The following is a 15,171-nucleotide window of genomic DNA, read 5'->3' on the forward strand; positions in this document are numbered from 1 at the left end:
TGTGTTGAAGTGTATTTAAAGCAGTCAATGGCGTAGGTAGATTCTGATTGTATGCTGCACTTTAATGTAATGTAGTTGTAGTTTTACCTTTGCAAGTATTTACAATGTAAATGTAATCTCAAGAAGGAAACAAATGCTGTACAAATCTTGTATTGTTTTATCAACAGTTTTCACCATATGCTAATGTGGAAGAGTGAACAATAAATGGTTAATTTTACTGTGATATTGTCGTCATTGACAAAGGTTTATCGCGGTGATTAGTTTGGCGTTCTATTACACCCAAGCAAGAACACTACAATAACTATTCTGATGGTCAGCTCTGAAGCCAGGGCAGCACAGAAATAAACCCTTCATCCCACTATGCCCATTCCAACCATCAAGGGTAATCCCCTTTTTCAGCACTTATTCAGGAAATTCAATGCCTTTTTGAAGATACTCCTTCAGATAGTTATTTTAAATGTTTCGCAATTCTCTGCCCCCAACACCCCTCAGGAGTGTGTTTCAGATTACAACCACTCTCTTGTCCAGAGGATTGGTTTCCTCAGGTTCCCTCTGAACATCTTACCCTTAAACCTATGCCCTTTCAGTTCACAGGTCTCCACTGTGAGGCAATGTTTCCTGGTGCCTATGTGTTCAAAGTTCCCCTCAGCTTTTTCATTTCATCAATAGTTGATGCTAAAGGCCATAGAAGGTCACCCTCTCTCTCACAGATGCACAGCACCTCCTAGGCTAGGGAGAATGGATAGCTTCTTGGCTGGGCTGTCCACCCACTCCCCACAAACACAGAGGTATGAATTAATCTACTTGTACAAAGATACTGTTCTAGATCCCAGCAATCTTTTCTCTTGCCTCCCCAAGTAATCTGGGGAAAATTACACCATACTTTGGGGACTTATCCATATTAATGCTTATTAGAGGGCACAATACTTCCTCCTCCTTGACCCCTGAACACCCTAATATATTTATACACTCAGCACTGATCTCCTGGTCTGCCATATCAATTTCATTGGTAAATACTAATGCAAGCACTCATTCAGTACTTCACTCACATTCTCCACATCCAAGCAAATGTTTTCCCCTCCTCCCCTTGACTTTTAAACACTCTACTGTATTTGTAAACAGCACCGATCTCCTTGTCCTCTGTATCCTTTACTTTGGTCAGTACTGAAGCAAAGTCCTCATTAAGTTCCTCAGTCACATCCAAGCAAATGTTCCCCCCTTTATGCTTGAGTCCTCTCATCCTTTCCCTAGTTATACTCATGTTCTTGATGTACATATAGAATGCCCTGGGATTCACCTTAGTCTTACTGGTCAAGGACTTTTCACAGCTGCACCTGCCTTTCCTAATGCCCTTTCTTCATTTTTTTCTGGCTTCTTTATACTCCTCATGTGTTTCATTTCATGCTAAGTTCTGAAGCTTTACATACTTTTCATGTTAATTCTTGACTAAATTCATCACCCCTCTGGACATCCAAGGTTCATTTATCTTTCCATCCCTGACCTTCCTTCTAACAGAAACATACCTTTCCTGTACTCTGTGCAATTGAACTTTCAACGCATTCCACAGGGTTGTGTTGCCGATGGCCGTTGGCGGGTCCGTCTTAATACGCTCGGCAGAGGATGGCGCTTGGAGAAGCTGTGCCAGAGGGGATGGTCGTCGGCTCAGAGATTCGACAGACTCGGTGTCCGCTGCAGTCAGGTAACCATCGTGTGTCTGCGAGGCTGGTTTCGATGGAGCTTCCACTGTGTGCTGCATCTGCGAGGCTGACTCGGGTGGTGCCGTGGAAGTCCATAGCGGGGGTACTCCCTTCTGCCGTCGACGTGGGAAGGCGAGTCTATCGGGACACTGAGGACTTGTGGAAACTGTGTGGTGATTTCTTTTGAACTTATAGTCCTTTAACATCTTTGGACTATTTTTACTGTGCCCATAGTCTGTTTTTTTTTTATCAATTATGCTATTGTTTGCACTGATGTAACTATAGGTTGTAATTATGTGGTTTTGTGCAGGTCTTGTAGCTTTAGTTTTTGGTCCTGTTTGTCTGGTGGATTTGGAGCTCCTTTCCGGGGAATGCGCTAAGATGGTAGCGGGATATTAATACGCAGCAGCCTCTCCCGACTCTGGATTGGGGATTGCCAAACGTTATGTGGATTTTCTGGTGTAGTCTGTTTTGTCATATGCTTTTGTGATATCATTCTGGAGGAACGTTGTCTCATTTTTTAACTGCATTGCATTTGTGGTTTCTAAATGACAATAAACTGAATCTGAATGTCTGATGTTGTCTTGCTAGACAAAAGGCATTACCAATGAACTCTTCTTCGTTTCTGCTTAATGCCCTCGTAATTTGCCCTACTCCAATGTACAACACTCACGCAAGCATGATACCTATCCTTATCTATACATTGTAACTATCCTGAACATTAAGGAGTTGTGGTCAGTGTTCCCTAACTGATCAACCACTGAAAGATCAGTTACCTGTCCAGTTTCATTACCCCACACCAGGTCCAGTACAGCTACTCCTCTCTTTGGACCATCCACATAGTGATTTAAGAAACCTTCCTTGCTACACTTAACAAATTCTGCACTATCTAAACCCTTTGCACCAAGAAGGTCCAAGTTCATATTTGTCCCAGGCTTTGTTGCAAAGTTTGCAGATCATATGAAGATAGGTGGAGGGGCAGGAGAAAGTAGAGAGGCTGCAGAAGGACTTAGATTAGATGAATGGGCAAAGAAACAGCAGATGGAATACAGTGTCAAGAAGCATATTGCAATGCACTTTAATAGAAGAAATCTATATGGAGAGAAAATACAAATTGTTATGTAAAAGGACTTCGAAGTCCTTGTGCAGGAATCCTTAAAGGTTAATTTGCAGATTGAGTCTGTGGTGAGGAAGGAAAATGCAATTTTAGCATATATTTCAAGAGGAATAGAATATAAAAGCAAGGATGTAATTTTGAAACTTCATCAATCACTGGTGATATGCCACACACTAAGTATTGTAAGCAGGTTTGGGCCACTTACCTTAGAAAGGATGTGCTGAAACAGGAGAGGGTTTAAAGGAGGTTCATGAAAATGGTTCCAGGCTCCTCTACTGCCATAATGAAGCCAAACTCAGGTTGGAGGAGCAACACCTCATCTACCGTCTGGGTAGTCTCCGCCCCTTGGCATGAACATTGAATTCTAAAACTTCCGGTAATTCCCTTCCTCTCCCTTCCCCCATCCCAGTTTCACTCTGCCTTCTCCTCCAGCTGCCTATCACCTCTCTCATGATTCTGCCTTCTTCTCCTTCACAGTGCTTTCCCATTACATTACTTCTTCACCTTTCCTGGCTATCCCCTCCCTGCTTCCCCTCCCCCACCCCTTGATCTTTCCTCTGATTGGTTTTTCAGCTGGCACCTACCAGCCTTCTCCCTTCCACCCTCTTTAAAGGGCCCCTGCCCCCCCACCGTTGAAGGGTCTCAGCCTGAAATGTTGACTGCTCATTTCCACTGTTGACCTGCTGAGTTCCTCAGCCTGTTGTACGTGTTGCTTTGACCACAGCATCTGCGGTGCACTTTGTGTTTGGCTTTCATATATTCTCTTGATGGGGATAATTATTGATTTCATTTGTGAACGTTGTCTGATACTGTATTGGTAAAAGCCCCAAATGCGCTAGCCTTCGATGTTCAGACACTCTGATTCTCCAGAGGATGGACAACTGGCACTGTCACTTTAAGGATTCTGTCCCATCCACAATTGGTGGCCATGTTTTCTCTCCAAGGTTTGGATATTTAAAGAGCTCCTGAACTCAGGTTCGGTGTTCAATTTTTCGCTCAACTTTGGTTCACTCTGAGAGGGCATGTTTAAAAGTAATGTTTTACTCAGAGGCTGGTAGTGCCTGGAGCTTTCTGCTGCAGATGGTGGTGGAAGCAGACACAACAGTAGCTTTTAAAACATTTAGACAGACACATAAACTTGCAGGGAATGCAGAGATAAGGATCTTGTGCAGGTAGACGGGATGAGTTTATTTTGTCATCATGGTCAGCAGGAACAATATGAGCCAAGGACCCTGTCTCTATGCTGTACTGTTCTATGCACTGGTTTCTTGCATTGTTCTCCAGTGATTAAAGGTGATTTGCTGAGCATCCTTAAATAATCTTGATAGACAAAGAACCTTTAGTCACTGTTTTTACATCCTTCAAGGAGATAACCTGTACAAAGACAAAGAGCAGACCCAAGCCCCCAACCTCTCTCCCTGTTTGGTGCTGGGATTACTGGATTGTCACACAGGCCACGCTGTGAGAAACAGTGATGAAGAATGGGAGGAGCAAGCTCCAGGTAGGTCAGAACATGCCACACCGTGTGTCTCTACAATGAACCCCACCTCAGCAACTCCTGCCAGTGCACTGCACACTGAGTGCTCAGCATTCTCATTGGTGCATGGGATCTGCTTTGTTGATCAGCTGCCATCCTGATAAATCTGATCCCATTGTGGGGTTGGATCTGGAATTCCTGAGTGTAGACCCAGTGACCGTGTGGAGCAATGATATCAGTGTATGATGGAGGGGAATCTGTAGGTGGTGGTGTTCCCTTCCAGCAAAGCCCCTGTCACAGAGCACAGAATGACTCAACCGGGGAACAGGCCCTACAGATCAAGATGTTATGCTGCACCACTTAAGCTAACGATGCCTCACTAAACCAATTGATCTACCTGCACATGGTCCATAGCTCTCCATCCTCTGCAATTACAGAACCTCTTAAACTCTTCGATCATGTCTATTGCCACCACCCTTTCTGCCTTAACATCCTTCAACAGGTACAACATCACCTTTTCCTTTATCTCAAAATGTTCCAGCATATTAACATACTCCACGCTGCTCACACTGTTCCCCAGGACTTCCCCCTTGTTGAATGGTTACAATAAGCACACAGTTGCGACTGAGGACACAACAGTATAATCTGATAGGAGTAATTGCATCTTGAGTTTTACCCTTATGGGCTCAGTGGATAATCTGCCCATTATCCACTCCCTCTGAGAGTAGCTGTGATATTGTCCCTGATCAGTAGTGCCCTGTTTTATTAGTGGAGATCTGGGGGTTGTGAGTCGCTGTCAGAGTAGCCAAGAAGAAAAAATTGTAGGGGACGTGTATGTGACACACAGTGACAAGTCTGTGTGGTATTGGTGTCAAGAGTAGGTGTTTAGACTCTCCTTGTTTGGAGATGGTCACAGCCTGGTATATTTGTTAAAAACATGTTACTAGTCTTTGTTTATCCCAGACATGAATGTTTTACATCTTTTTCATCTTTTCAAATTACTTGTATGTTTTTATCTTTCTTAATGATACCCAGACTCATCTCTGTTGCCACCCTCCACCCCCCCCCACTGAGCATTCCCACCTTTCCCATGCACCTGCTTATTTCCGTCGAACAAATTCTTCTCGCATAAACACATCAAGTTTCCAACTTTCCCACCCCCACCTGCATGACAAGCAGTTTGTGAGGGGGGGTACATTAACATAACACCTAACATAGTGTGCCAGGATCACCCATGGGAAATTGACTCGGTCACAGGAGAGCATGCAGACTCCACACAGACAGCACCAGAGACCAGGAGTGAAGCCAGGTCACTGGTGGTGTCAGTCCACTGCACCACTTGCAGTACAGTGCCACTGCACCACCCTGGGTCACTTTGTTACAGCAGGCATGAATTTGTTCAGTTTTCATGTTGAAGTGAATTGAATCCTGTGTAACTATCAGCAAACCTCTGACATCTGACCGTGTAGAGAAAGGGAGGTTATTTATGATGGAGTTGATATTGGCTGAACTGGCAGCTATCATGTAAGGACTTCTGCATTGATACTGTGAGGTTGTACGGATAGATTTCCAATACTCATAGTTCTAGAGAGCCAGGTTGCAGCCTATGTTGTTATCAACAAGAAACTTACATGCATTGTTTGTGGTCCTGTAAGGTTTGCCTGTATATGGCAATTACCACCCATATCCCAAAAACCTGCTGATTTTTTGGGGTAATTGGTCACCACAAGTTGTCTGAAGTGAAATGAATGACATAAGAATGGGGATCTGTAGAAATTGAAGTTTTTATGATTAGAAATGATAATGATCATGTTTCCTTTCAGTCAACAGGTGGCAGAGTCTGAGAATCTCACATTCTTCACACAGGAAGAGCTCAGGAAACTGAATTCTGACTATGAAACAGGTGGGGTGGTTAAAATCAAACCTCTGATAAAGCAGAAGGTAGTGGAACTGGATAACACAAAGCTTAACATCGCAGTGACAGGAGAAACAGGTACAGGAAAATCCACCTTCATCAATGCCTTGAGAGGACTTCGAAACAATGATCTGGGAGCAGCTGAAGTTGGGATCAGGGAAACAACAAAGAAGCTTACCACTTAATCACATCCCTATTTGCCCAATGTCTGCTACTGGGACCTGCCAGGGATCGGATCTACAAAATTTCCAGCAGGTCCTTATCTCAAGAAAATGAAATTTGAAAGATATGATTTCTTCATCATAATATCAGCTTGTCGTTTCAAAGAAAATGATGCAAAACTTGCGAAAGAGATTAAACGACTCAGGAAAAATTTCTACTTTGTCTGCAGCAAGTTTGATGCTGATTTTGATTCAATGAGAAAAGGCGGGAAGAAATTAATGAGGAAAAAGAACTGGAATTTATTCGGAGTGACTGTTTAAAGAATTTGAGGGAAGCTGGGATTCTAACCCCGCCTGTGTTCCTGATATCCAGTTTTTAGCAGGACCAATATGATTTCAATCTGTTAAATAAAGCACTTGAAGATGATCTGCCAAATGTAAAAACAAGTATCTTTGTCTTGGCCTATCCAAACCAAAGTGTGGAGATTGTTCAGGAGAAAAGTAAGATGCTGCAGAAACGTATCTGGATGTTGGCAACACTTTCAGGAGCTGTGGGAGCAGTCCCCATTCCTGGTCTCTCCTTTGCTTGTGATATCAGTATACTGATTGGGGCAATAATCCACTTCCACAAATGTCTGTGTCTGGATGATGTCTCGCTTCAAAGACTGGCCAACATCACAAATAAACCTGTGGAAGAGCTTAAAGCTGTAGTTAAAACTCCCCTGCTGGGGGAAATAGATAAAGATATAATTCTAAAGGTTGGTTGGGGTGCTGCAGTTATTGCTGTCTCAGCTGTGGAATTGGCTCTTGACTTCATCCCTATCATTGGTTCCATTTTTGGAGCAGGAACATCGTTTCTCATGACCTACACAATGCTGACCGATGCACTGAAGGACCTTACAGAGAGTGCAGAGAGGGTGGTGAAGGTCGCATATGGCATTGATTAACTGGTCAGCGCCAACATCAAAACAATGAGCTCATGTCTTTCTGTGGATAATATATTTAAGAGGCCTGTCTACTAAACCATGCTGCAATTCTACATGACAACTTTCCTCATTGTTGATTTTCTTTCTGAAACAACCATTTCTGAGGAACACTCGTGGCTGACCGAGGGAGTGCGACGCTGGTAAAGACATGATACAGGTGGACATAAATGACATGTGATCCTAATTTGAAGAGAAGTTGAGAAGTTATCTCCAGGTGTCTGAATGATGCTCACCCGTCAATCAATAGCCTGTGTCAGACTGTTTGGACATTATAAGGTCACAGAGTATGCAATATTGCTGTGTACAAATGAATGACTGTGTTTTCCCTTCTGTAAAGATCTTATAATTATATCATTAAAAGACTTTTTAAAAGGCATTTCAAAAAGTCATTAAAAATGACTCCTAACTGAAGCACAATTCACATTTAAAAGAGCTGTTCAAATCACTATATCAAAGGAAGCAGGAGAGAGAGACAATTGAGTTGCAGTCAGGAATGAAAGTGAACGTGAACAAAATTACAGAGTCTGAGCAGATACCAGACTGATCAATCAAATTGTGTTACTGTTGTGGCAATGGCTCACACACACCAGACTACTGCAGGCTTAAAGATGAAACTTGCAGAAAATACAACAAAGTAGGTCACAGAGCATATCCGTCAGACAGAAGTAAATAGACTGCAGAGAGAAGAGAAAGATAAAAAGTCAACATGCAGTTTCAAAAAGAGCATAATCTGCATACTGTTGATGAAATATCCAATAATGCTGAGAGTGATACAGGACTGAGTAGCCTAGAGATTTACAATGTGAAAGGTAACAAGAGATGAGCAATAGGACTACACCAGAAATGAATGGCAAATTAATTAAAATGGATTTGGACAATGGCTTGGTTGTTTCAGTCATTCCACAAAATGAGTTTCAATTGCATTTTAAACTGAACTAAAGCCTGCTATATCCAAGTAAGAACTCATTCTGGAGAAAAGATATCTTCAGTGGGAGTGACATTTGTAACAGTGACATGCAACAACCAACAAGCCACATTGGGCTTGCAAGTGGTAAACACAGGAGGGCCAGCATTGTGGCGATCTGAGTGGCTAAGACAACTTCAACATGACTGGAGACAAAACCACTATTTGCAGGCCATGTACTCTGCCATAGAATCGACTGAAAATGAGTTAAGAAAGCTACTGGTTGATGCCACAGCAGTGTTCAAGGATGGCATTGGAAAACTCAAACATATCAAGGGAAAAATAGTGTTCAATGAAAATGCCATACCCCAGTGTTACAAAGCCTTTCCAGTTCCTTGTACAACCTTTGATAAATACTCGAGTGAGCTAGATCAGCTGGAGGCGAAATAATTATTTTCAAGGTTGACTGGAGCCCATGGGTAACAGCAGTGGTTCCAGCAGCCAAGAAGAATAGGTCTGGCATGATCTGTGGAGATTTTAAGGGTACCCTTACCCAGTCCTAAAAGTAGATCAATTATCTCTGCCCAGGATAGGGGATATCTTTGCAAGTCTTTCTGGAGAGAAGCATTTCAGCTGTGGACGTAGCTGAGGCTGACCAACAGATGGTGACATTTGACACTGTACTCACACATTATGATCCATCTCATCCAGTGAAGCTTGCCTGTGACGCCTCACCTACCGATGTAGGTGCAGGTATGTCAAATGTTGTGAGTGATGGGTGTGATCACCCCATAACCATTGCATCATGTTCCCTGACCGCTGCAGAGTAAAATAATGCACAGACTGACAGAGAGGCTTTGAGTCTGGTTTGGGGTGCAAAACAGTACAAACTACCTGGAGGACTGAAAAGGCAGGGGTCTGGACCAGAGACGAGCATCAATCCACAGAAAGGTATCCCACAAACAGCAGCAGCACAAATAGAAAGATGGGCTCTGTTTTTTTGAGGACACAACTACAAGATTGAACAGGAGAACAGAAAGACAATCAGCAGGAAGACCCGAAAAGGACCCAACCACTGAATACTCTATAGACTGAGAGGATGAGGAAATGGGGGTGTGGTATATTCTACCTCATGCAGAATCCCCAAGAATTATTCCTGAATCTCCAAACCCTGAATCAGATGTAGTGGGGGAACTAGCAGTGGACAGGAGGACCCAATGCCAGACGGTGACGAGAAACTGGGCTCCAATGTAATTGAGGATGATGCTGAGCTCAGTCAGGTGACAAGGAGACCTGAGTTGCCAGAAGGCACGTGTAATGGACAGGGGGATACATCCCTAAGTTGATAGGAAAGGTCCCAGGGGTTACCTGAGCCTGAAGAAGCTGCAGATGAGATAAGAAGATCTGAGAGAGTCAGGAAACAACCAGATATGCCGGCATATGATGCATGAGGGAAATAGAGTGTTTCATCTGTCTCCACAGTAAGAAATGTTACTGCCATTTACAAATGGGTTGAGGGTCCTGAAATCACAAAATTCATTTGAATACTGTGTGATTACTAATGGTTTGCTAAATTTCAAATTCATCAGGGCATGACTATTTCTGTTGTGGGGAGAATGTAATGCTCAGTTTAAAATTTTTACTGCTAATACTGTAGGGTATTTCATTTACTTGCATTCTGTAGAAGCAATGTGTCCTGCTATAGCATGTCTGGGTTTCAGGCTAAACATAATGGGCTATGATGTTCACCTGAGGAATGCTGTGTCAGCTAATCTGGATGGTGGAATTGAGTTAATGTTCTAGAGTAATCTGGGCAGAGAGAGGTTTGTGGTCTTTTTGGTGGGAGATGTAGAGAGGAGAAGATCGGGAAAGTCGGCCCGAGGTTCCGATCCTACAGGAAGACACTATTGCAAGGAGTGCTTCACGTGTCAAAGGAATCCAAGATGGGAAGTGCTTTCTTTTCAAATCTTTTTATTATCATTATTATCCAAAATACAAGTGTACATCAAAGTAACTAATACTTACAATGTCTCAAAAGAGAATAAAAACAATATTAAAGATTGAAAAAATGGTGACACAAAAAAAGAGAAGAAAAGAAAAAAACCCTACTAAAGCATGAAAAAAGTGAGGGAAAAAACCATTAGGTTTAGGTTCAACCCCGGAGCCGTGCTTCATACTAAAAGCTTCGAAAGATAAACATCAAACCACCAGCAAACAAAAATCATACAAAAATTTACAATTAGATCGCGGAGAAAATCTGTCAATTAACTCAAATGGTAATAACGAGCAAATGAACCCCATCTTTTCTCAAAATCAAACATAGGTTTGAAGGTTCGACTTCTAATTTTCTCCAAACTAAGATATAACATCACTTGAGAGAACCATTGTGACAGAGTGGGAGCCAACGTATCCTTCCACTTCAACAAAATGGCCATCCTAGCTATCAATGTAACAAACACAATAACATGTTGGTCAGAGAAAGAAATACCAGGAATACTTTGAGGTATTATTCCAAAGAGCACAGTTAATTCATTAGGTTGTAAATTAATCTTAAGTGCTTTAGAAATTGAAGAAAAAACTGACTTCCAAAACAGTTCCAGTATAAACCAAGACCAAAATGTGTGTTAGTGCACCATTTCAGTTTTACATCTATCACAATAACTATCAACATTAGGAAAGATTTTAGACAATCTCTCCTTCATCAAATAATAACGATGTACAATTTTAAATTGAATCAATTAATGGCTAGCACAAATCGAGGAAGAGTTAACCAACTTCAAGATCTGCATCCAGTCCACCAATATAAAAGTCAAATTAAGTTCCTTTTCCCAATCTTGTTTAATCTTAAGGAAAAGGCGCTTATCCCATTGTAATAATAAATTATAGATTCTTCCAATGGAACCCTTCATCAAAGGGTTCATACTCATAATTGCATCTAACAGGTGGCCTCTAATATGCAAGGAAAATTACTTAAATATTTTTGTAAGAAATGTCGAACTTGAAGGTATTATAGGAAGTGTGAATATGAAAGAGAATATTTATCAACTAATTGTTCAAAAGACATCAGTCCATCTTCTTTAAATAGATCCAAAAAAGAATTAATACCTTTATTTTTTGAAAATAAAAAAATGGATCACTCAAAGACGGCTTAAAAATAGTTTTGATAAATTAAACTACAAAGTTTATATTTTTAAGATTAAAAAAATTATGGAGCTGGAGCCAAATTTGTAAAGAATGCTTAATCACAGGGTATAAATTTAAATTAGCAACTTTAGCTAATTGTATAGGTAGAGCAGCTCCCAATAATGAGGTTAAATAAAACTGCTTCACAGCTTTCAATTCCAAATCTACCCAAACTGGCCGCTCATTCTTATCAACCCAGTATAACCAAAGGGACATATATCGCACATTAACAGCCCAGTAATACATTCTTAAATTAGGTAAAGCAAGACCTTCATCCTTTTTCAACTTTTGCAAGTGACATTTACAAATTCTTGGTCTTTTATAATTCCAAGTAAAAGATGAGATAATAAAATCAATTCGATCAAAAACCTTCTTAGTCAAAAAAAAGGGATATTCTGAAAAAAATACAAAAATTTTGGTAAAGTCATCATTTTAACTATGTAAGTGGGTTCCATCTGCTAAATAAATACTTCATAGAATCTACCAAGGGAACAAAATTAGCTTTATAAAGATCCTTATATTTTTTGGTGATTATAACACCTAGATATCTAAAGAAATCCATAACTTTGAATGGAATAGTATCATATTTAGAAACAAATTCATTTAAAGGAAACAGTTGAGGTCAGCAGGAGACGCTCGTGGAGTGAATACTGTTTCAGATTCGCTCCATCACCCTTTTTACCTACACCAAAAGATTCTTGCTACTTTTTTGGACTTATCTTTAAGAGTTTATTGTGAATTTTTGAAGAAATTAAAACAGAAATGGCTCTTAGATCTAAAGGGCGAGAACCTGGGAAGGATCCTAACGGCAACGGGAAGAAAAAGCAGACCGATCCTAAGCGTACTGAATTGACTTATGAAATGTTATTGGAGGTTTTAAATCAAAAATTTGAAGAACAACGACAAATTTTTAAACAAGATATAAAGGCTTTTCAAGATTATATGGATAAGACGGATTCAGTAGTTAACCAGCAGCAAGTTCTAATCGCGACTCTGCAAGAGGATGCTCGGAAGCGAGACTTGATAATTGAAAAACTGCAGCAGAACTTACTTTCGATGATTAAACAGGTGGAAACACTTAAAGCCAAGAGTGTCGACTTTGAGAATCGGTCCAGAAGACAGAACGTACGCATACTTGGTCTCCCGGAAGGTATTGAACAAGGGGACCCCCTCGAAGAACTTTGCTCAACTTTTAAAGGATGCGGTCCCATCTGTATTTCCAGACAGTCCTCCGTTACTTGATCGTGCTCACAGAATTATGCGTCGATCACCAAGTGCTTCAGCTAAATTACCGGTTGTAATTGTCCGATTTCACTAGGTGCATGTTAAAGAGCAACTTATTCGTGTGGCTTGGCGTGTACGGATGGTCAAATTTCAAGATCACTATTTTCGATTAGTAGAAGATTTTAGTCCGGAAGTAATGAAGGAAAGGCTTCTTTTTAAACCTCTGATGTCTGAACGTTATGAGAAAAACTTAAAACCTGTGCTCTTATACCCTGCGAAGCTCAGAATCTCGCCTCCGAATGCTCTACATCGTGTTTTCCTTTCTACATCTGAAGCGAGAAGCTTTCTGAAGGAGAACTTCCATACTGCTACGGACACTCATCTCTAATAAATGAGTGATTTTGATCGTGCAAGATGGTGTTTATTTCCAAAACCAGATTTTGTTTCTGGCTATTGGTATAGGTTTACTCTATATTTTATACTCTAGTTAAAGTTTTTTTTCGATATACTAATCTTTTTATTTTACTTACTTCAACCACTGTATTTTATCTTTGGTTATTATTATTAATCCTTCGAAGGTGAATTTTTTTTTACTAAGATGGCGGTTTTTTCTCTGAAATATTTTTGGCTTTTTTTTATTTCGCTTTTTTTTCTCTTGTCTTCCTCCTATAATGCATCTATCACAGTTTAAATTTTTTTTGGTTTGTTTGGGTTTTAACCCGATTTATAAGTTACTAATGATTATATTGTTTTTGTTTTTTTCAGTACCAATTATATTAAGAAGTTTGGTTTTAGTATAGTGATTATAATTTCTTTAGAGTTGGGGTGAATTTTTTTAATCCTTTATATACGGAGTTGTCTTCTGCTGATGTGGGGGTAGATTTAGTTTCATCTTTCCCTTTTCGCAGCCTATCCTTGGCTGAGGTGGTCTTTTTTTCCCTCATTGGTGGGGGAATGGGAGGTCTTTTTCTAAATCTTATGTTTCTTATATCAGTTTTTTTCAGTTTTTTCATTTGGGCTGATTTTGAACTACAAAAATGTCCGCGATGTTGTCACTTCTGGGTCCGCTCCTTAGTTTTGTTCCTCTTCCGGGTGCATGAGTTCATAATTTGGTTAACCCTTTTTATACCAAAGGGTTGATTTCAGCAATATGGCTCAAACCATTAATTTTGTCTCTTGGAATACTAATGGCTTATACCATCTGATTAATCGGAAAAAGATTTTCCAAGTATTCCAAAGACTTAATGCTCATATTATTTTTGTACAAGAAACTCATGTGAGGAAAGAGGACAATTATTTACTTTTTTAGGTTTTGGCGGGGTCAACAGTATCATTCAAATTCGAATGCCAAAGTAAAGGGAGTTTCAATTTTTATTGACTCCTCTATTGCATTTGTCCAACATGATATCTTTTCGGATCCGAATGGTAGATTTTTGTTAATTACTGGCTTACTTTTTAACAAAAAGTTTGCTATGGTTAATGTTTATGCTCCAAATGTGGATTGTCCTGATATTTTTAAGTCCTTATTTACTTCTCTACCTAATCTAAATGAATATAAGTTAATAATGCGTGGTGACTTTAATTGTTGTTTAAATCCTTTGATGGGCAAATCTATATCTACTCAGACTTTACCCAATAACTCGGCCACTTGTATTAACTCTTTTTTGACTGATAATGGAATTTTTGATATTTGGAGATTTCGGCATTCTAAGGACAAAGAGTTTTCTTTTTTCTCACATGTTTATCATTCCTACTCGAGAACTGATTATTTTTTTATTGACTCATGTTTTATTCCATTGGTAATTGGATGTAATTATGATATTATAGCCATCTCTGACCATGCTCCATTAAAACTTTCTATTAAATTTACGGATACAGCTTCTAATGCTAGACAATGGTGATTTGATTCTACCTTACTGCAAGATCTGGATTTTATTAAATTTATGAAGGAACACATCGATTTCTTCTTTTCAACTAATTCCATGGATGATATTTCTTGCAGAACACTTTGGGACACTTTAAAGTAAATATACATGGACAGATTATCTCTTACTCTGTTGGTCTGAGAAAACGCATTAAGAAGGAAACTCTTTTATTGGTCGATAAAATTAAAGAGATTGACAGGAAATATTCAATCTCTCCTAGTAAGGAGCTTTACAAACAAAGGGTTGAACGTCAAATGGAACATAGTTTATTACTTACATCTTTGATTGAAAATCAATTAATGAAAACCAGATCTGATTTTTATATAAATAGTGATAAATCTGGTAAACTGTTAGCTAGTCAATTGAAGAATGCTTTGGTTAAACATTAAATTACTAAGATCCGTCAGCAGAATGGGGATTTGACAGTTAACCATGATGAGATAAATAAATCATTTCAAGATTTTTATACCTCCCTGTATCATTCTGAATTCCCACATGATCGTAATACCATGTGTGATTTTCTTGGGAAATTGAATTTTCCAAAATTATCATTAGATAATCTTTCAATATTAGAAACTCCTA

At 39.8% G+C, this 15,171-nt stretch overlaps 1 pseudogene; it reads left to right on the forward strand.

Annotated features, from left to right (window-relative positions):
• The first annotated feature begins 4,295 nt into the window (after positions 1-4,295).
• LOC132397766 (interferon-inducible GTPase 5-like) lies at positions 4,296-7,314 on the forward strand (annotated as a pseudogene).
• Positions 7,315-15,171: the final 7,857 nt, after the last annotated feature.

Source organism: Hypanus sabinus, chromosome 8 (genome assembly GCF_030144855.1).
Source record: "Hypanus sabinus isolate sHypSab1 chromosome 8, sHypSab1.hap1, whole genome shotgun sequence".
Taxonomy (NCBI): Eukaryota; Metazoa; Chordata; class Chondrichthyes; order Myliobatiformes; family Dasyatidae; genus Hypanus; species Hypanus sabinus.